Source organism: Gorilla gorilla, chromosome 8, assembly GCF_029281585.2.
Source record: "Gorilla gorilla gorilla isolate KB3781 chromosome 8, NHGRI_mGorGor1-v2.1_pri, whole genome shotgun sequence".
NCBI lineage: Eukaryota > Metazoa > Chordata > Mammalia > Primates > Hominidae > Gorilla > Gorilla gorilla.
The window spans coordinates 63,447,621-63,469,348 of NC_073232.2; the positions used below are offsets into that span (position 1 = coordinate 63,447,621).

Genomic DNA, 21,728 nt, shown 5'->3' on the forward strand with positions numbered 1-21,728 from the left:
ATGTATGAATGTATGAATACCACCAAAGTGCATTCAGACATCTTCCCATGGGGAAAAGAGAAAATATTGAGGTGATATTGAAAAGTACACTGACCTGAGATGCACAAAAGAAAACACTTTTATTTTCTAGTTGCTTTAACTATCTAAATGCCTGTATATCTCGCTTTATAGCATAGAATGCTTATAGCAATTCACTTCAAAATATACTTTTTTTTTTTTTTTTTTTTTGAGATGGAGTTTTGCTCTTGTCGCCCAGGCTGGAGTGCAATGGCCTGATCTTGACTCACTGCAACCTCCACCTTCCAGGTTCAAGAAATTCTCCTGCCTTAGCCTCCCAAGTAGCTGGGATTACAGGTGCCCACCACCATGCCCAGCTAATTTTTGTATTTTTAGTAGAGATGGGGTTTCACCACGTTGGCCAGGCTGGTCTCAAACTCCTGATTTCGTGATCTGCCTGCCTCCACCTCCCAAAGTGTAGGGATTACAGGCATGAGCCACCATGCCTGGCCCAAAATAGACTTTGTATTTAGAATAATACATCTCTCCAAAATGGCATCTTCATGCTGGCATTTTTTTTTTTTGAAAAAACTTTTATCATTATTTTAACATAAAAAATCATGTGAATTATTGCAGAAACTCTTAAAATGCATATTAAAGTTATATAATAAATAACCGTGACAATATTCAAAATGACCCACAAATTATAAAACCGGCCTACTGCTTTCATAGCAGAAACTGTTCCCTCAGTGAAAGGCCTCCCGATTGGTTACCTGCTCCATATCTTCTTCCTATTGTCTCTAGATTTGACTTTCCAAAGCACATAGTCATGTTAGCTGGGCTTTCCTCATTACATTTGTATCAAGTTGGAATTCCTTTGGGGGGCATTAATGGAACTTCTCTGTGTAATCTTTATCTGGCCTCTTTCTTCACAGCCACTCCTTTCAAACTTCATGCTCCAGTCTCATAGGGCTATTAAAGAATCCTTAAATGGTTTGTTTGTGAAGCTATAGCTACTATTTCTTTAGAAAATAAAAATAATTTCCAAGAGTAATTGTACTTACTGCATGCTAGCTACTACACAAAGTGCTATACATACACACTCTCAATCTCGCTCCAAAGTCTGAGATGTGTTTATATACGACCTCCATCTTATAGGTAAGGAAATTGAATGTTAGTGCGGTGATGATTCCTCAGATGTCACTGTATGTGTGATATCAAAGTTCGTGCATCTAAATGACACCAGCATACTGTTCTCTGTTTGCATATTTTCATGCTGCTGTGGATTTTGTGCTAAATGAGAACAGTGAGAGATGTGCACCCAAGTTATATCCTGGTGAGTAATCCGAAATCTTATTACTTTCTTTTCTTCCAAGCAGAACCCTTACTTCCTCTATGCTACTGTTGCACTTTTGGGTGTCAGCATGTTGGATACTTATGTATTCACACTCCTTTGTAGAGTAGGAGATCCTAGAGTTTGGGGAGGGTGTATATTCATCTCAGTGTCTTAATAACCCAGGAGAATGGCTGGCATATTGGATGGGATCTGTAAATGAGGACTCTCCCATTTGCCGGACTGGCAAATGTGAAAAAAGTAGGCTTATTCCACATCGTAGATGCTTATCAAATTTTGAAACATATACATTTTATTTTCTAAAAAGGTATTTCTTGTAAATGTATTAAATGTATGTTTGGTTTTCCTTTTAAGATTTCTAGGCAGTGTTATTTGTAAATATCAAGGATGTGTTACGTTAGTATTATTTATAAGTTATTTATAATGGAGGCACTTAACATTTACATTTACACAGAGGTAGAATACAAAGTGAATTTCAAAAGACAGCTACCTAAAGGATTTGTCTCTGCTCTGTAGTTGGTGTGTTCTTTCACAGTAGCCACTGCCTCTCTTCCAGTCTCTCCCACTGCTGAGTCAGAGTCCTGCTCCATCTCTGTAGTGACTATTCCATTCCTGGAAGCAGGATGGCTCTACTAAGCTACTTAGTTGAACCCAGCTTCCTGCTCCCAATCCCCACAAGTCCAGTGAGATAAGTGGCTCTTTTTTCCCTAATGAGCGACAAAGCACATCCTATGTCCCTGTCTGAACTGGTTCCAGCTAGGATTTCATGAATGCTTTGCTGCTATGTTAAAATGGACTCTTCCTTATGTTGGTCACCAAGACTTTTTCCTTGAGCTTCACTAAAAAGCTAAGATTTGCATTGAGTCTGCATGTTAGGACATAGTGTCATAAATAAGGTATGATGTTTCCATGACGAGTCTTAAATAAACCCATAACAAATTTTTTACCAAACAGAATCAGGTGAGATGTTTCCTGATTTTCTTCACATTTGAACATATTTGTTGCCAACTCAGTTTGTAAAGCTATTAAAAGTCAGCTGAACTTCTTTTTTTCATTTTTTCCTGTTTTGTAAGAGTTTCATTTTTATTTTTATTTTTAATTATACTTTTAAGTTTTAGGACCAGGACTAAACTTCTATTTCTTTGTGTCATAACATAGTGACTGACTTATATTCAGAGCCGAATTAATATATAGCTACTTGAAAGTTTATTTGCTTTAAGTGCAAAAGTCAATTTCTTAGTGTGTAAACATTCATGTACACAGTGGTTATCAGGACCACTGATATAAAGCACTTTGAGAGTTGCTGAACTTTCCCATGTATATCTAACTTATTATGACAAAATCACTTTATGTTGAAATTCCTGTTCAATTTTCTTTTAGTGTTTTCACTGAAGGTAAATTTGACTTTTTAATAGGAAAAAGCTACAATCCCTTTGCGAAAAACAATATCTAACAGAAACCAAATCGAAACTTGGTTTTATTCCATAATCCAGTTAAAGCATAATAAAAAATGAAGCCAAAACGTGGATTGAGGTTACTGAAAAGATTTCTGATGGAGAGAAAACAATCTATGGGTTTCATGCAATCAGAAAGATAATTCTGCCTTGTAACTAGTATTTCTCTCTTTTTTTTAATCTCTCTCTCTCTCTCTCCCCTACACCACCCCTCTCCCCCCACCAGCCATATGGATGAAAAGATAGAAAAGCTACAGTATATGAGATGAGAAAGTATATGTTGTCTTTTTAATTCTCTCTTTTTTAAAAAATCAAGGAACAGAGAAGAAAAATTCTCTTCTTGGAGGTGTTGAAGTTTGTGATGGTAGTTACATTAACAGTTTAGGAGGCAAGTGAATTACCAGTGTGAAATTAAGGTTAGCCTAAAGCTGCCTCCTTTCCTATTTTAAGTTCACCCTAAAGGTTTCTCCATACAGTGAACTGTAACCTAATGAGGTGTAAACAGACTGTAACCTACTCTTGTATCAGTCAGAGCGCTTCGGCCAATCACTGGTGGCCGATTGCTCAAACCTTCTCTGACTAAAGCAGATGCTGAGCTGTAACCAATCCAGCTGTTTCTGTACCTCACTTCTGTTTTTTTGTACTTCATTTTCCTTTTTCAGTCCATAAATGTTATCCGACCATGTGGCAGCCCCAGAGTTGCTCTGAATTTATTCTAGCTCTGGGGGGTGCCCAATTTGCAAGTCTTTCTTGGCTCAATTAAATTCTGTTAAATTTGTCTAAAGTTTTTCTTTTAACAACAGTGATAAAAATGTTTTAACACCTAATAAAAAAGTTAATTTGCATTCAAACACACTACCAATGTTCAGGTAAGTGGTATTGAATTCATGTAACTTTAGAAATATAAGATTTATAGAAATCTTTTCATACAAGTTTTTTTTTCTATTTTGTTTAAGTATAGAAACTGAATCTGGAGGGGTAGAATTGCCACAGATCACACAGTTATTAGCAGATCATTTAAGTGCATTCATATCTTCCACTTTCCATAGTAACATTCATCACCCCCCTGTTACTTTACTAACCAATTATTGAATTACTTTTCTTTTTTTTTTACCAGGATAGGTATTTGTGTATTTTTTAAGTTACCTCATTTCAGAAGTTTTAATTAATATCCACATTTGTAATAAAGACAATTCAGTAGAACTGTCTCTCTGAATTAACTATATATTGTGAAAATCTATTGGTTTGGCCCAGGAAAATATCATTACTGTACCATCTGATAGTAGCAATTTCTAAACGCATGCATAATTCTTAAATAGAAATAAATAACCAAGTGACACTTGAACTCGCAAACAAAACCTACAACCGGACAGCTGGTTATAGGCTGCCCTTGTTCATTGGATTATGAAGATTTAACCTTTTTAAGGGCAAGAATGCTTTTCTTTAAATAATTAGTTGTGAAAAATTTCTTGACTATGTCTCTACATATTTTCTGGATATAGTTAGAATACTGGGTAAAATATAATCTCTCCCTTGTATCAAAGACCTTGCAGTGCATCAGGGTCAACATGAATTCCTGTGGGGACTGTAGCCCAGGCAGAAAGTAAAGCAGAACATGATACATGTATACAGATCCCAAGACAAAAACTACAAACTTTAAAAAAACAGACTATCCAATAACTATTTGGATGATACTTGCTTCTTTCTCTTAAAAAGTGAAGTGTAGCAGGAAAAAGAAATCCAAGTAGAATTTCATTGCTTAGTATAGTAGCTGACACATGTTCAATAAATATTTACTATATAACTGATGGTGCCAGTTAGAGGTGCTATTTTATATGATGAATGTTTTGATGAAAAAGAAAATTAAAACTTAAACCTGAAGAAAATAAGTATACTGACTCATTGATGTATATATTTTTGATATGTACTTTTAAATGACAACTTATGCAATTATGTTATGAATTCTTTGAAAGCAACTACCAAGGCTTTTGATCCTCTATAATTTGCACAGGGCTAACTCAGAAGGTACTTGATACATGTTTGCTGGATAATTGGACAGAAGAATGAGTGAGCCTCCTTATTGACCACTTAGAGTTTGATGAATTTAAATGACTGTATCAGAATTTGAATAAAATTAGCAGATATCTCTGAGATTTCATTTTTCTTTGTTTTATTCCATAAATGTTTATAGAAGACCAATATTTGCACACAGTGATGGAGGAGGCATGCTTATCTCTTTCCTGGAAGCTATATTCTAATAAAAATATAGAAATAAAGGCATTAACAAATAACCTACCATGAGAATTGTTATAAAAGAAACAAGCAGAATTCTGTGATTGCATAGGGTGTGAGTTTGTGGAAAATATTTTTTAAATGAGTGGTCAGGAAAGGCTTCTCTGAGGAAGTGACATTTACATTAAGAATCCAGTGGCAGGAATAGGAGGGTGCAGCTGTGACGGTCCTGGAGAGGTTGGAGTGCATGAGAAACTAAAATAAGATCTAGTGGCCGAGACTTAGCAAGCTTCAAACATAAGGCAGGCAAGGAGAGGCAGGTAGCTTCCGCAAGACCTAAGAGATGACACGTTTTGATTTTATTCTAACAGCAATCCATTTTAATTAGGAGAGTGACAATGATGATGACAATACTAATGATGATAGTAGCTACCATCTTATGGGCCCTAGTTCATCAAATAGGGATTGCAGAATAGGCATCATCTAAATGTTTAACATTAGCCATTTAATCTTCACATCAAATCAGAAGCATGGATAATTGCTCCTTCCATTTACAGAAGAGGAAATGGAATCTTACGGTACTGCATTAACTTGGCCAAGATTGCAGCTAGTATGTGTACAATCATCAGATTTCTGATTTGCAAATGGTTACTCAAGATATGTTGCTAAAGATGGATTGTTGCTGAGGAGAGGGTCACAGGGAGGGGAGGTCAACTGGGAATTAACGTGGTGGTTCAGGTGAGAGAGAGTGTTGGTATGAATAGGTGGTGGCAACCGGGGACTCCTAGAAGGAACAGGCATGCATATTTGCTGATGGATTTGAGATGGGTGATGAGGGAGAAGGGGATGGATGGTGCTGCCGCTTTGTGATATAGAGAAAATTAGAGGAGAAGCAGGTTTGAGGAAAATCAAGATTTCAGTTTTGGTAAAGTGTGAGCCTCATGAGATTATGACTTCTGGCAAAAAACATCTGTCAAGAGCATAATATTTTTTGTGAAAAAAGGTTCTAAAACTCCTTTGATATTCTCAGTACTCTCCTCTTCACCTGCTCATCAATTCCCTGCAAAAACTATTAAATGAGGCCCTTGACATGAATACAATATTCTTTTGAAAGAATTAGTAATAGACAACTCAAGGTAAAATCCAGCCTGGGCCTGTTTTATTTTGTGTGTGTGGCCAGTTTGCTAAGAATGATTATGACATTTTTAAATGGTTGGAAATAATATAAAAAGAAGTGTAATACTTCCTGACACATGAAAATTATATGTAATTCAGGTCTCAGGCTCCATAAATAAAGTTTTATTGAAACACAACCATTTCCATTTGTTTATATATTGCCTGTGACTGCTTCTGTACTACGACAACAGAGCTAAGTAGGTCTGGAGGGCTGAAAATATTCACTACAAAGCTCACTGCAGAAAAAGTTTATGGACCCCCTACTCCAGGGCAATATTCCTCTTAGTAAGAGAAGCTTAATGGCAACTTAGCAATAACATTTTTCTTTAGTTAGGATTTTACCCAAATATAATATAGTTAGAAATGTGCTGAAATCATTTTCTCGCTCTTAAGCATATTTTCTACATTATTAAAAATATTTCAGTGAAAACGAACAAAAAACATTTAGAGGCAAACTTTTAAAGACTTCTAAATAATAAAGTCTTAGTATTGTGTTTTGAAGTAGGCCAGTAATTTAGCTGTAGACAAACTTCATTAGAATATATCTACACATAAACTTATATACAACATAAATTATGTAGAATATATAAATTATAAAATAATAGTTAAAGAACAGGCTTTTAAAAGAATAATATAGCCAATATTTCATGACCAAATGGAAAAATTATTGCCTTTAGGGCACAAATAATTTACCATTTCACTTGTCATTGCCTTAAAGATCATCTTTCTATAATTTCCTTTCTCTTAATGGATACGGTGTTACTTGAAACTCCCGGTAGAACATTAATGGCGTGTAAGTGTCCTAATGTTAGCTCTGAGTGGTTGTGAATTTGTTTCAGTCGTTCATAAGTGGATTTGGTAATGCTGATTTAAAGATGAACTCAGCTGTCTAAATATGCAGATATATGATGCTGGAGGATTTTACGGTAAAGCATTTTACCATAATACTTCTGTGATGTGATAAATGTGATAGAGAAAAAGTATTTATGCTATACAGAATTGTTTGCAGAATAGGTCTTGTCAGTGCTTTTAAATTATGACAGGATCTAAAATATCATCATTTATATGTTTCATAGCCCATGGTTAAGCTACCAACAGAAGATTCAGAAGCAGTTTTGAAAGGGATTATTTTCCTTTTTATCTTGAGTTCCTTTCATTTGTAACATAAGAAAGGAAGACTCACATTCAAAGTGATTCAAGAATATTCTCAGATTAAAAGCAAAGCTATAACAAGATCATAACTATGGTCACAAGACTGTGCTTAGGGTTAAAAAGACAAATTCTGGAGACAGATTGCTTCAAATCTTGACTCCACTGCTGCCTCACAGTGTAGCCTTCAACTCCACAGCTATCTGTGCGGTCATCTAATCTCTCTGAGCCTCAGATTCCTCACCTGGAAAATAGGATAATAGAGGTTGAGATGGAAGGGAGACCAAGAAGGACTACTAGATGCTGCCAGGAGGAATATCTCCCACTGAGAGACTTGAACATTGGGAAGACAGTCACACTCCAGGCAGATCGTCAGAGGGAAGGCATTGAGAGTGGAGAAGGGAGGATGCAGACACTGGGCTGAAGGGGGAGTAAGCTGGGAACCCTGCATGGGGCTGATGAGCAATGGGGCTCATTCCTGGCCCCCAGAGATCCCTGGGGAAGAGGTGAGTTGAACAGATAAGGAGTGGTCTGCTCTTGCCATAGACCCCTGGAATCTCAGCTTCAGGAGATCCCACAACTCCCACAGACACTTAAGCTAGCAGGGATTGCTGCTTAGAGAGGTGGCAGGGGCAGTACTTCAGCCTATGTGGAGCTTCAAGGTTTGGCGCAGGAATGGCTGCTGTGGAGCACAGCCAGGGACGCTTATCACCCAAGGCTCACCAGGTACCTCTAGGTGGCATTAGCCTTTGGTTGACTGTCAGACCTGAAGAAAGCAGGGTGGTCTTGCTTGTGGGATGGGGCCAGTCTGATCTGAGGACCTGACTGTCTGCTGGCCTGTACTGGAGCTCCAGCCTGGCCATGCCCACTTTTAATGTAGCCTTGGATGCCCAACCAGGGTGCTTCCTGGAGGCCCTCATCATAGCTTCCTCACCAGCAGACTGAACCTGACCATCCGAGAGCCCTAGCAGACTAGCCTGCATACAGCCTCTCCACACAGCAACCTCCTGCTCCTGCTCTGCTAGCAGACACTCACCTACAGCCCTCCCACTGTTTTTCCAAGGAATGCAAGTGCAAGTAGACCTCGCCTCCCCTCCCCTGCTGGCACACATGTGTGCATGCAACATGAGCACATTCCACAGCCCTGCTCCCAATGATGTGCAGTCTGCCACACTGCCACTACTGGTGTAAGTGTGCATGAATGCCATTGCAATGCCCCTGTTGGCATGAAGGCATCCCACCATGCCACTGTCTGTGCAAATGCACACATGGACACTGCCAACCGACTTTTACCACCATTGTGCCCAAGCTGATGTGCAGACACCACACTGTGCCACTGCACTGTGGCTGCTTGCATGCAAAAGCCAGCACATATAACTCTGCCACTGTTCTGATGAAGCACTTTGGTTGGCAATCCCCATAAGTGTTGTGGCCAGCAAAATGGAAACTCCTCAGCCTCTCCAGTGCAGCAGGTTCCTAACCTCCAGGGGAGACAGAATAGAACTGGGGCCCAGTACCAGCCCTCTAGCATTAAATCACACAGTCCAGGAGTGTTTGGGCTGAGCCCTGGCCCCTGAATTCTTCCAAAAATGAAGCCAGTCAACTGAAACCATCTTATACCACAATTAAACCCCAGGGTTTGAGGGCATCAAAGAATATAAAAGCAAAACACCCCATCTAAAGGACAGCAACTTCAAAGATTAAGGAACATCACCTTCCACAGTTGAGAAAGAACCAGTGCAAGAACTCTGGCAACTCAAAAAGCCAGAATGTCTTCTTACCTCCAAACAACTGCACTAGTTCCCAAGCAATGGTTCTTAACCAGGCTAAAATGGCTGAAATGACAGACATAGAATTCAGAATATAGAGAGGAGTGAAGATCATGGAGATTCAAGAGAAAGACAAAACCCAATCCAAGGAATCTAAGGAATACAATAAAACAATATAGGAGCTGAAAGAGGAAATGGCCATTTAGAGAAAGAAACAAACTGATCTGATGGAGCTGAAGGACACACTACAGGAATTTCATAATGCAATAACAAATATTAACAGCAGAATAGACCAAGCTGAGATAAAAAACAAATCTCAGAGCTGGAAGACTGGTTCTGTGAATTAACTGTCAAACAAAAATAAAGAAAAAAGAATTAAAAAGAATGAACAAATATGGGATAATGTAAAGAGATCAAATCTATGACTCATTGGAATCCCTGAAAGAGAGGGAGAGAAAGCAAGCAACTTGCAAGGCATATTTGAGGAAATCGTTCATGGCAATTTCTCCAGCCTCAACAGAGAGGTCAACATTCAAATTCAGGAAATGGAGAGAATCCCTGAAAGATACTATACAAGATGACCATCCCCAATGCACATAGTCATCAGACACTCCAAGGTTGACATGAAAGAAAAAAAATTTTTTAATCAGCTAGAGAGAAGGAACAGATCACCTACAAAAGGAATCCCATCAGGCTAAAGGCAGAATTTTCAGCAGAAATCCCACAGGTCATAAGATATTGGTTACCTATAGTAAACATTCTTAAAGAAAAGAAATTCCAACAAAGATTTTTCATATCTAGCCAAACAAACCTTCATAAAAGAAGGAGAAATAAAATCGCTTTCAGACTAGCAGATGCTAAAGAAATTGGTTACTAGCAGACCTGCCTTACAAGAGGTTCTTAAGGAAATGCTAAACATTAAAAAAAAGACCATTACCAGCCACCGAAAAAACACACTTTTAAAGTACATAGACCATTGACATTATTATTGGGGGAACTCACCCCCAATAATTCAACGTGGGTTCTTTTCTGTTTCGCTAAGTGTTGGCCAGTCTGAGAAATAAAGGGAAAGAGTAAAAGAGAGAAATTTTTGAAACTGTGTGTCCAGGGGACACATCACATATCGGCAGGTTCCGTGATGCCCCCTAAGCCATAAAACCAGCAAGTTTTTATTAGCAGTTTTCAAAGGGGAGGGAGTGTACGAATAGGGTGTGGGTCACAGAGGTCATATGCTTCAAGGGAGACAAAAGATCACAAGGCAGAAGGTCAGGGAGAACTAGAATCACTAATGAACTTCCATGTCCTGCTGTGCATGCATTGTCAGGGTTCAAGAGCAGAGAACTAGTCTGACTAGAATTCACCAGGCTGGAATTTCCTAATCCTAGCAAACCTCGGGGCGCTGCAGGAGACTAGGGCGTGTTTCATCCCTATCTACATCTGCATAAGGCAGACACTCCCAGGGCAGCCATTTTAGAAGCCCTGCCCTGGGAATGCATTCTTTTCCCAGAGCTGTTAATTATTAATATTCCTTATTTGGGAGAGAATTCAGCGATATTTCTCTTACCCATTTTCGGTAACAAGAGAAATATGGCTCTGTCCTGCCCAGCCCACAGGCAGCCAGACTTTAAGGTTATCTCCCTTGTTCCCTGAAAACCCCTGTTATCCTGTTCTTAAGGTGCCCAGATTTCCTATTGTTCAAACACACATGCTCTATAAACAATTTGTGCAGTTAACGCAATCATCACAGGGTCCCAAGGCAACATACATCCTCAGTTTACAAAGATGATGGGATTAAGAGATTAAAGTAAAGACCGGCATAGGAAATCACAAGAGTATTGATTGGGGAAGTGATAAATGTCCATGAAATCTTCACAATTTATGTTCAGACACTGCAGTAAAGACAGGCGTAAGAAATTATAAAAGTATTAATTTGGGGTACTAATAAATGTCCATGAAATCTTCACAATTTATGGTCTTTTGCCATGGCTTCAGCCAGTCCCTCCATTCGGGGTCCCTGACTTCCCACAACGCATTATAAAGCAACTACAAAATCAAGTCTGCATAATAACCAGCTAGCAGTTGGCCGCAGTGGCTCACACCTGTAATCCTAGCACTTTGGGAGGCCGAGGTGGGCAGATCATCTGAGGTCAGGAGTTTGAGACCAGCCTGGCCAACACGGTCTCTATTAAAAATAAAAAATTAGCTGGGCAAGTGGCACGTGCCTGTAATCTCAGCTACCCAGGAGGCTGAGGCAGAATTGCTGGAACCTGGGAGATGGAGGCTGCAGTAAGCCGAGATTACACCACTGCACTCCAGCCTGGGCAACAGAGCAAGAGTCCATCTCAAAATAATAATAATAATAATAATAATAATAATAATAATAATAATAACCAGCGAACAACATGGTGACAGTATCAAATCCACACGTTAATATTAACCTTGAATGTAAACAGGCTAAATGCCACAATGAAGAGGCACCAAGTGACAAGTTGCACACAAAAGCAAGACCCAACTGTATGCTGTCTTCAAGTGACCCATCTCACATGCAATGACTCTCATTGGCTTAAAGTAAAGGGATGGAGAAAAATCTACCAAGTAAATGAAAAACAAAACAAAACAAAAGCATGGGTTGCTATTCTAACTTCAGACAAAATAGACTTTAATCCGACAATGATAAATAAAGGCAAAGAAGGGCATTATATAATGGTAAAATGTTCAATTCAATAAGAAGACTTAACTCTCCTAAATATACATGCATCCAATGCATAAGCACCTAGATTCATAAAACAAGTTCTTAGAGACCTACAAAGAAACAGGTAACCACACAATAATAGTGGGAGACTTCTACACACCACTTGTTAGATAGATCATTGAGGCAGAAAACTAACAAAGATATTCGGGACCTGAACTCAACCCTTGACGAAATAAACCTAACAGACATCTACCTATAGAACACTTCACCCCAAAACATCAGAATCTACATTAGTCTCATCTGCATATGGCACATACTCTAAAATTGACTACATAGTTGACCATAAAATAATTCTCAACAAATTTTAAAAAAATGAAATTATACCCACCACACTCTCAGACCATAATGCAATAAAAATAGAAATCAATAGTAAGAAGATCACTTAAAACCATACAATTACATGGAAATTAAACAACATGCTCCTGATTTACTTTGGGTTAAACAATGAAATTAAGGCAGAAATCAAGGAATTATTTGAAACTAATGAGAACAAAGATACAATATACCAGAATCACTGAGACACAGCTAAAGCAGTGTTAAAAGGAGAGTTTACAGCACTAAATGGCCACATTAAAAAGTTAGAAGGTCACGAATTAACAACCTAACATCACATCTAGAGGAACTAGATAAACAAGAGCAAACCAACCCCAAAGCTAGCAGAAGACAAGGAATAACCAAAATCCGAGCTGAACTGAAGAAAACTGAGATGTGAAAAAACCATATAAAGATCAATAAAACCAGAAGTTAGTTCTTTGAAAGAATAAATAAGAATGATAGACCACTAGCTAGATAAAAGAGAGAGAAGATCCAAATAAACACAATCAGAAATGATAAAGGGGACAATGCCACTGACTCCACAAAAATACAAAAACCTCAGAGACTATTACAACACCTCTATGCAAACAAACTAGAAAAGGTACAAGAAATGGATAAACTCTTGGAAACTTACCACTTCTCAAGATTGAATGAGGAAGATACCGAAACCCTAAACAGGTCATAATATATTCCAAAATTAAATCAGTAATAAAAAGCCCATTAACCAAAAAAAAAAAAAGCCCAGGTGGATTGACAGTAAAATTCTATAAGATGTATAAAGAAGAAGTGGTACCATTCCTGTGGAAACTATTCCAAAGAATTGAGGAGGAGGGACTGTTCCCTAACTCATTCTATGGGGCTAGCATCATTCTGATACCAAAATCTAGCAGAGACACAACCAAAAAAGAAATCACCAGGCCAATATCCTTGATGAACATAGATGTAAAAATTTTCAACAAAATACCAGCAGCACATCAAAAAGCTAATCCACCATGATCAAGTAGGCTTTATCACGGGGATGCAAGGTTAGTTCAATATATACAAATCAATAAATGTGATTCATCACATAAGTGGAATTAAAAACGAAAACCATAAGACCTTATCAGTAGATGCCGAAAAGGATTTTTGATAAAATTCAATATCCCTTCATGTTAAAAACCCTTGACAAACCAGGCATTGAAGGAACATACTTCAAAATAATAAAAGCCACCTATGACAACATCTTAAAGAATAAGCCAAACCTGGAAGCATTCCCCTTGAGAATTGGAACAAGACAAATATGCCAATTCTCACCACTCCTATTCAACATAGTACTGGAATTCATAGCTAGAGCAATCAGGCAAGAAACAAAAATGAAAGGCATCCAAATAGGAAGAGAGGAAGTCAAACTATCTCTGTTTGCAGACAATAAGATTTTACATCTATAAAACTTCATAGTCTCTACCTGAAAGCTCCTAGATCTGAAAAACAACTTCAGCAAAGTTTCAGGACACAAAATCAATGCACATATATCAGTTGCATTTCTGTAACAACAACATTCAAGCTGAGTGCCAAATCAAGAATGCAATCCCATTCACAGTAGCCACCCACACAAAAAATAAAATACCTAGGAATACAGCTAGTAAGGGAGGTGAAAGATCTCTACAAAGTGAATTACACAACACTGCTGAAAGAAATCAGAGATGATATAAAGAAATGAAAAAACATTTCATGCTCATAAATAGGCAGAATTAATATTATTAAAATGGCCATACTGCCTAAAGCAATTTGCAGATTCGGTATTATTACTATCAAACTACCAATGATATTCTTCACAGCATTAGGAAAAAAACTATTCTAAAATTCATGTGGAGCCAAAAAAAGCCCAGTAGCTACATCAATCCTAAGCAAAAAGAACAAACTTAGAAGCATCACAATACTTGACTTCAAACTATACTACAGGATCCAGTAACCAAAACAGCATGGTGCTAGTACAAAAACAGACAAATAAACAAATAGAATGGAATAAAAACCCAGAAATAAAGCTGCACACCTATAAACATTTGATCTTTGATAACGTGAATGTAAACAATCAATGGAGAAAGGACTCTATATTTAATAAATAGTGCTGGAATAACTGGCTAGCTATATGCAGATGATCGAAACTGTACCCCTTCCTTATACTATATACAAAAATCAACTCAAGATGGATTAAATACTTAAATGCAAAGCATGGAAGTATGAAAACCTTTGAAGATAACCTAGGAAATACCATTCTGGACATAGGCACTGGCAAAGATTTCATAATGAAGGCACCAAAAGTAATTGCAACAAAAACAAAAGCTGGCAAATGGGACGTAATTCAACTAAAGAGTTTCTGCAAAGCAAAAGAAACTATCAATAGAGTAAACAGATAACCTACAGAATGGAAGAAAATATTTGCAAACTATGCATCTAACAAAGAGCTAATATCTAGAATCTATAAGGAATTTAAACAAATTAACAAGTAAAATACAACCTCATTAAACAGTGGGCAAAGGACATGACCAGATACTTTTCAAAAGAGACATGCATGCAGCCAACAAGCATATGAAAAAAATGCTCAACATCGTTAATTATTAGAGAAATGCAAATCTAAATCACAATGAGATATCATTTCACACGAGTCAGAATGGCTATTACTAAAAAGTCAAAAAATAACATGCTGGTGAGGTTGTGGTGAAAAGGGAACACTTACACGCTGCTAGTGGGAATGTTAATTAGTTAAGCCATTGCCGAAAGCAGTTTGATAATTTCTCAAAGAACTTAAAGCAGAACTACTGTTCAACCCAGAAGTCCATTATTGAGTATATACCCAAAGGAATATAAATTGTTCTACCATAAAGACATATGCACACATATGATCACTGCAGCACTATTCACAATAGCAAAGACATGGAACCAACCTAAATGCCTGTCAATGGTAAACTGGATAAAGAAAATGTGGTATGTATACACTATGGAATATTATGCAGCCATAAAAAGAATGAGATCATGTCCTTTGCAACAGCAAAGATAGAGCTGGAGGCCATTATCCTAAGCGAACTAAGGCAGGAACAGAAAACCAAATACTGCCTGTTATCATTTATAAGTAGCAGCTAAACACCAAGTATATATGAACACCAAGAAGGGAACAATAGACACCAGGGCCTGTTTGATAGTGGAGGGTGGGACGAGGGTGAGGATTGCAAAACTATCTGTTAGATACTATGGTTATTACTTGGGTGATGAAATAATTTGTACATCAAACACCCACAACACAATTTACCTACATAACAAACTTGCACATGTACTCCTGCAACTAAAAGTTAAAAACAAACAAAATATAACAAAAACAAGAAAATGAGGATAATAATAATGAGGAGACCCTAACTCAAGGGATTAAATGAAAGAATAGAAATAAAATGCTTAGTTCAGTGCCTGGCACAAACCAAGTGTTCACTTCCAACAAATTGTCCTGAAAAGGTATATTCATTAGTCCACATTACTCTTTCATGAACTTATAAATTTTACAAAGCTTTTAGGGATGTGTAGGAGAAAGAGTTGGTAACTGCTCTACTGGTTGTCCTAGCACAAATACTTTGCTGCTTCCCAAGGTCTGCATCCTTAAAAAGGACCTGCGGAATCTCCCTTATGCATGTGAGGTATGTTTATTTGGAGGGAGAAATATCTGCACTGGGGTCACGGAGTAAATCCAGGGAGGGGGCTTTGGGCTGGAAACTTCAAGAAGTTCCCAGTATTTCATAACCTCTTCCCGTAGGGCTCCGGCAAAGCTGAACCTCTTATTTATGGAAGCGTTAGGTCTCAGCATGAAGATCTCTGCAGATAATAGTTATGAGAAGATAGTGAATACATTCTCTGGGAATTTTCCCTAAAATATAAACAAACACAGTTATTCCATGGGTAATGCTGAGAGTGGTCAGTGGCCTTTTGGAATTTTCTAACCCAGGGCAGCCAATTTAGGAGGTCTGGTTAGAATACATAGCAAGTATGATCTTTGAGTGAAGATGTGTTTGATTTAGGGGGATGTGGAGTTCAGCAATTTCTACTGGTTTTCTTTTTCTCTCCAAGAGAACAAGGAGAATCTTCACTCATCTATGAGTGGAGGATAATACAATAGGGAGGATAATACATTAAGTACCTAGTAGTCTTTAAAAGAAATGGCTAGGTCAAAATGTCAGGGTTAGAAGGTGAGGAAAGATACCTGAAAACTTTAAAGAATATGCTCTCTACATTGAGCCTAGGAGGAAAAACCTTAGATTGAAATAGAATCGGGAAAAAAAACAAAGAGCAAGGATGGTTGGAATCCAATCTCATCCTTCATCAAATGTCATCTTGGGTGTGTTCAAAGTAGCATTCTCTGCAGTCTGAAAGGCAAAAGTGGCCATGATATGCAGTGCTAACATAGCCAGTTAACTTCTCTGTGGCAGTCTGAAAAATGGTTCCCCAAAGATGGTCCTAATTCCTGGAACCTGTAAATAGACCCTAAATACTATCTCAAGTATGCTTAAGAAAAGGAAACAGAGTGAGCTTACACACACATGCACGCACACACACACACACACACACTCACACCCCAAAAGGAAAGGTAAAGACAGAGATAAAGATTGGAGTGACGCAACCACAAACCATGGAATGCCAGTAGCCACCAGAATCTGAAGAGGAGAGAACTTGATTCTCCTCCAGAACCTACAGAAGAAGTGTGCTTCTGATATCTTGATTGGGCCCTGGGACAGGAATGTAGGAATTCTGGGCTCCGGACGTGTGAGAGAATAAATTTCTGTTATTTTAAACCACCCATTTTGTGGTAATTTGTCACATTAGTCACAGAAAACTAATATAATGTCATTACTACTTTTATTATCATTCTAATTATTATAGTTTTTCCTGATTCTATTTGCTCATTGTTTCTTCCTTCCTGAAGTCATGCTTGGCCATTACAAAATTACTATTTTTCCTTTCTCTGGAGTTAGATTACACTGCGTATGCCATTGTAAACACTATTTCTTTGGCTCAATCACAGGATGCTAAGTCATAAAAACTATGCCTATCAGTCACCAATGAAGTTCTCAAACAAATTATTTCTTTCCACAGAACAAATATTTATCAAACTGCATGCCAATTAAGTCAAGTAATTATACCCTTAAGAGATGCAATTTTCAAATTTAGTTTCTCGAAACCATATACTACAGATGTTCAACTTTTAATGTGTATCTATGTGGAAAACGATGAAGAAGCTCAGTCACACAAATACATTAGGCAAAATATAATAAACTATTTGAACATTTATAACATTGTGTTTGTATTTTTCTGTCAGCATTATGTGAATAGAATCATACTCAAAGATGAACTGCCATGAGTAATGAAATAATGCTACTTTGTGTCCTCCCAGTGGGTAAAAGGGAGCTCTGAGACATTCCTCTGTGCACCATATTGTAAATCAACTGCTTCACTGCTCTAAATGGTACCCTAGTGACCAGAAAAGGCATATTAAACATCCCAGAGCACCTGTCACTAGCAGGAAGAAGCTTTGTACTTGTACTATATTTCATCCATGAATATAGTAATATTCAAAAGCCATATTTCTTAAGTCTCCATAAAGTCTGGTATTAAGATGACTAAGTCCACATCTCTAGAATAACTAAGAGTTTCCTCTTCTACAGAATGAAGGAGCTGGACTTGGAGATCTCTCTCACCTCTGAAGTTGTGTAAGTGAAGTATACTGACCCAGTGTGACCACGCTGCTATTCGAAGACTTACTCAAAGTTTTCAAACAGATTAACCGTGTGGGACTGTGATTTAGCAAGGAAAACAGCCAGAATAAACATGTCAGTATCTCCGTTTTATGGTGGTTTCATGTGCAGCATTGTGACCTATACCTCGGAGTTTTTCTTATACCAGATGAAGCTTGTTCTATAGTCTTCACAAGGACATAACACTTGTCATAAGTAAATGTTTCTATTCTCTTGATATCATTCCGATTATATCAAAACGTGCTTTGAAACAACAAGCAGTAGAATCACTTGGTATAATCTTGTCCTCAGTTGACATGTTTACTTATTTTTATCCAGCCTATGTTTGAAGTCCAACATGAGCTCATTTCTCATGCTGGGGTGGAATGTATGAAGGGATCCAATTCTTTTGCATCTTTAGAGATTATCTCATGAAGCAAGGTTCAATTTAGAACTCTGAGATCTAACACTGATTACTTAACTTTACGAGGAAATACACAAAAAAATCTGAATGTCCAGACAAAAGCTGGAAAAAAAAACTTATCTGTATCTGTTTCACCCTTTATAAAATGGAAACCTACAAGTGTTTTCCTAATAAAATTGTAGTGAACCTGCACAAAGTGAGCATCTCCATCACATTTGCTATTACTATTGTGGCTACTATTATTATTATTGCCTAAAGTATTGTCTAAGATGAACACAGATTTAGAGATACTGCTACACTCAATAGCACTTTCTACTATTTAGTTAATGTCTATGTCGTAATTAGTATACAATCATAGTAGATTTATTCAGCATGACACTATCATAATAACTTATTTCAAAGAGGTTTTGAAATATGGATTTTATAATATAAAATATTTTGAGAATCCTTCACCCAGGGAAGTTTTATTTATATAATTATTATCTACTTCTAATAGATCCTATCTGTCCACAAATCCCCAATAATACCAGCTCTACTTCTGCTGCAGTATAATGCTGCATTAGCAAGTTCACCTCTAATTTACTAGCTAACACACACCCTGGAGTCTCCTTAGATAATTCCCAAACCTCCTGCTTTCATCTAACCAAAATGAGTATCTTTCGTTGTTGGTAAATATATGAGTTTCAGATGACTACAGTGCAAGCTGGTGAGCCTTGCTTTTCTAATTTATGTTTTAATTAATTTCCTTTCCAACTTGCTCCATTTTGTGCATTCTTTTCCTCTCATGTGTTTGCAATACTTCCCAGGGAATAACACCTACATTTTGAATTATAGATTTCTTGAATGCATCTTTTAGGTAATTAAGGTGTTAACAAAGACAAGACTCAAGTATGATCCTTAAAGAATTTCTTGGCCTGGCGCGGTGGCTCATGCCTGTAATCCCAGGACTTTGGGAGGCTGAGGAGGGCGGATCATGAGGTCAGGAGATCGAGACCATCCTGGCTAACATGGTGAAACTCCGTCTCTACTAAAAAATACCAAAAAAAATTAGCCAGGCGTGGTGGCGGGTGCCTGTAGTCCCAGCTACTCGGGGGGCTGAGGTGGGAGAATGGCATGAACCCGGGAGGCGGAGCTTGCAGTGAGCCGAGATCGTGCCATTGCACTCCAACCTGGGCAACAGAGCGAGACTCCATCTCAGGAAAAAAAAAACAAAAACATTTTTTTGCATGTTTAATCAACCATTACACACATCACTAATTGGGATCAATTTCCATTTTTTCAGTTCTCATTTGAACCATGAAAATCATAGGGTTAGACTTTTTCCTGACTATATCCAATTCATATATTTTAACACAAAATGTTCTTAGCAAATATCTGACTATAAGTTTTTGATTTAAATGATTCCATTAGGATAATTAATCCATAAATATAATTAATTCAAAATTGATAAAAATATTTAATTAAAATTAAAAACTGATTGTCATTTGGACACTCTAAAATTTGAAGTCAGTAAGAATGGGCTTAAAAATGTGAGGTATTACTTATAAGTGATCACTAAAGTAAATAAAAATTAACAAATTTAAAAGACTTAGCTTAATTTTGAAGAGTTGTAAATAAGAATGGCAGGTTTTTAAAAACACGCTTGTGTTTTGCAATCTTCCAGTAATATAATGAACCCAGCACACATTGATAAACTCTATCTGTATTTATAGATTGAAAAGAAGATCAAGAAGTTTAGACAGAGACTTGGATCATCAACCAATTCTAATTCTGCTACTTAGAGAAAAATCCAACTAACAAAATTATTAGGACCAACATCACTAAGAATGCTGGTTGATATCTTATGCATGCTCTTTGATTATAGATATAGTTTTGGTTAATAAATATATAAAATGGGTAGCTATGCTCAAAAGCAACACCTTCATTTTGGTGCTAGTTGTCTTCTAAACAAACTAATATTATTCGAGCTAAAGAGAAAAAAAAAAAACAAAAACAGGAAACATGAAAAGCAGTGGCATTAAACCAGCTCACTTTGAGTTTTCTGGACATTCCATTTTGCATACATCTCTCTTTCCATTTTCATTTATATAGGAGTTATGCCAAAAACACTAGTTTACCAAATGATGTGATCTATTTCTTTCTCATCACAAAACCATCTAAACATTCATTTCAGTAAAATATCTCTCAGGCATTTAACTTAAGTGTTAAACTGGTACTTTCTCAGAGTTCAATTTGAGGTGGATAAGACCATAGTAATTCAATACAGCAAGTGGTGTCACTGTAAGGAAAGCCCTCAGGTGGTCTCCCTAATTATTTCATACTAATTAGCTCAGATAGTAAAAGGTTCTGTTTTATTACCTTGATGCAAGTGGCTGATGCTTTGGGATAGTTAATTGTGCTATATTTCATTTTTTAAATGAAAATGTCATTACCAGGATATAGCTTTTTATTGTGCTTTAATATTGTCAATAGGTAAAACATTACAGGAAAAAAGATTATTTTTCAAATTTCTTAGCATTGATAGCTAAATTGCAATTTACTTTCTATTTTTTAAATACTGAACTTCATTAATCAAACACTGTTCTGGTATTTAGCTTCACATTGTTAAAACCAGAGACAAAGGCCACATAAACGGAAACTTTAGCGAGAAAACATTAGCTGTGTTTTACCTTACATGGTGAATATGTATTTAATTTTCTCTTCACTACTTAAATAACTCAAATACTAATTCCATGGTGCTTTTTAAGTTCTTACTAATCCTAAGTATTTAGTTCTGTGATCATTTTTATCTTTGAATAACAGTCATCATTCTCCCTTCCTGCATTGTCATAACCGTCATGTTTCCATGGAAACTGTGGAGAAAGAATAAAATGGTAAAACACCTCCATTTAGGTCTAAGTTGACAGGGTTGTTTTTTATTAGGAGCTTCAATTATTTAGGCAGATAAGAATATGTGCAGTGGCCTAATAAATGATATAGAATAATAGTCGATCTTCAAAAACAGGAAATTATGTTTCCAGCTAATAGAACTTAGCAATTTCTGTTAAGAACTAGTTATTTGGTGGTGAGGCTTGGGGGTGTTTTGTTTTCTTCTTTATTTTTTATTGTACTGTTTGAATTTTCTGTTATCATGTAAAATAAAACAACAAAATAAAAAATCTTTAAAAAGAACTAGTTATTTATTACATTCTTAATACATACATTTTGATCTTTACCAAATATAAGAGACAAAATAGCTACCTTTTAGATAGACATTTAAAATAGAAAAATAATTATTCAATGCACATAAAGGGATTTAGAGAAATCTTATAAAATCTATTTGGAGTTTCGTCCAAATTATTGTTTACTTCCCACAT

General features: G+C 37.0%; 1 protein-coding gene and 1 long non-coding RNA gene across 5 annotated transcripts in view; one reads left to right on the plus strand and one right to left on the minus strand.

The window, feature by feature from the left end:
* Positions 1-21,728, minus strand: part of PRKG1 (protein kinase cGMP-dependent 1) — a 1,413,735-nt gene that overhangs the window by 77,569 nt on the left and 1,314,438 nt on the right. The window lies entirely within an intron of this gene.
* LOC134759212 (uncharacterized) lies at positions 1,146-21,543 on the plus strand. Its single transcript, XR_010135212.1, has 2 exons — positions 1,146-1,333; positions 17,880-21,543. It is a non-coding gene; the product is annotated as an uncharacterized lncRNA (long non-coding RNA).